We start from the raw sequence: 2,531 nt of genomic DNA, 5'->3' as shown, positions 1-2,531 counted from the left end.
TATAGTCATCGTTGTAGCAAGAGAATATATCCTAGCTCTAGCGGTTTCTAAACTTTTTTTTCTAAAGCACCTTTGTTGGGCTAAAAAAAAATTCAGTGCACTCTTGTAGGGCCTTAAAAAAAAAATCAGGCACCCTTGTCAATTTGGAATTCTATTATCCTTAGAGTGGTTTAATATATAGGAAAAGTAGAAAAAAAAACTATGCAAAGTAAATGCCGGAATGTACTTTACATTTCCTATTTTTATTGTAATTTTTTTTTTTTTTTATATTTTGAGAAAGTGGCATCCGCTCAGAGCACTAGAGCATCGAGTTTGGGAACTACTGGCCCAAAAGACCTGAAGTATGGACCTAAACTTAAGCATTCAATTGTTTCTACTATTTCTGTGTTAATGTCCACCACCACATTACCCTTGCTAACTTCTCTGTGATTATTGACATGACCGAATATTAAATATCAAATATAATTCTTATATAAATTATCTCATATTAAACCATTTATCAGATTTTTTTCCATTGGATATTTAAAAACCATTAAATCATAATGAATGGACTGGTAAAAATAAAAACTTTTCATATAAACTGAACAATAATACATAAAATTAAAAGCAATATCAGTTTTGTTTCTTTCATCATTTATTGGTTTGGGTTTAGTTTTTAAAAAAAGGACGCAGATGAAACCTTTATAGAGATCACATATTAATATTTCGATGGAAGTGTTTTTTTGTTTTATTGCAACTTTTTTCTTTAAAAATTACATTTTGGCATAGTTCTTTTTCTATTCTAAAGTATGAAATGCATCAATTTATAGTAGTGGTTCCCAATAGAACCATGCATAGCCCACACACAACTTCCGACTTGAGACAAAGGGTGTATTTATAAAGGTCCAGGCCAAAACTGTTATTTTTCCTATTATTAAATATAAAATGAAGATGGTCGGCGTGCAGTTAAAAAAAATATAGTAATTAAACTTTAAACTATTTATTGTGAGACAAAGTTTTGCCCCACTTAGCAGGGCTAAATAATGAACTATAAATAACTAAAAAATATGGTAACAGTATAAAAGAATAACATGGTGGGGCTAAAAAAGATGTGAAAAATTACAAAAGAATGAACAAAGTAAGTTTTAAAAATAAAAATAACGTTTGCAACTGTGCATCCTTCCCCCCCCTCCTTTTCCACAGGCAAACTCATCTTAGATGTGCCAAGTTGGCTACAAAAGTTCAACTTACAATTTAATAAAAAAATTTAAAAGTAAATATATGAAGTGTATATATGTCCGATCATGGATTGATTGATATGCTGTGTATTATAGCAACCCAATGTATTTGGGCAGTATGGCTAAATAAAGCATTTATCTTTATATAGATATACCCATAATCCTCAAGATATTCTAAAGCAGCATCACAATATAACTTCTAGTACTATTATAAATATATAGATATCTCTCCTCCTCCCTCCCCCCCAAAAAAACCCCATCCTCCAGATATTCTAGGGCAGCATTATAACATAACTTTTATTACATTATAATAACATATGTAAAATAATGATTTAACTAAGCCGAACTGTTATTCTTAATAAATTTTAATATGAATGATTAATACTTTTGTTTATATGATTATTATTTAACTCTTTCTTGAAGTATTTTTTAAGTTTTAAATTTGTTTCTGCTATAGATAATTTTAATAAGTTGTTTCAAATGAACGTAAATTCACAAATCCAATAATTTTATTATAAATTATATTCCAACTTATGCAAGTCTAGAACCCAAACATATATATCACTGATTTTTTTTTCCTATGTAACTTAATTCAATTTATATATATAATAAAGAAATTATTAGTAGGTGTAAATATGCTTATTATTATTAAAAAAAATCGAACTGTATAAACCAAATGATGAATTGAAGGTTTGAACAAATAATATGTCGCAGGAAAGAGTAAATTTTAGAATTATTATTGACTCGATATATAATTTCCACTTAAATGAATGTGAATACTTTTCTGTAGATTTGCTAATAAGTGCATAAAGCAAGTAGAAGATCAAACCAGGTATAACTGGAACCACTAAGGATAACAAGTAACTACAAAATTGGAACTGCTCCGAACTATATCTATACTAATACATCCCTCATAAATATTATAAATAAATTATAAAAACTGACTCTCACAACATACTTAAGAATTAATAAATATGCGATATGCAAATGAAACTTTATAAAAGTGAACAGTAAAAAAGATTTATGCCAAAATGTTAAAATTATATCTAATCATAGGAAAATAAATTGATGAATTAAGAATAAAAAGTTTTGTTTTTTTTTTCAAAAGAAAAATACAGTATAATCTCAGTAATCCGAACTAGAGTAAAAAAAAAAATACTTTTTGGAGAAAATTCAACCAGAAATAACATTTTAAAAAAATAAAAGTGCATATGCGTAAAGGACATTTTTAATTTCCTAAACTATTAGCAAGTTATTGTAATCATCATGAAAATTAAAATTTTTAAAGTTTCAATATCAGGTAATCTAATTGTT

This window comes from Halyomorpha halys, unplaced genomic scaffold, assembly GCF_000696795.3.
Source record: "Halyomorpha halys isolate HHAL.00 unplaced genomic scaffold, Hhal_1.1 Scaffold356.1, whole genome shotgun sequence".
In the NCBI taxonomy this organism is placed as follows: domain Eukaryota; kingdom Metazoa; phylum Arthropoda; class Insecta; order Hemiptera; family Pentatomidae; genus Halyomorpha; species Halyomorpha halys.
Note: the sequence above shows the minus strand (reverse complement) of the source record.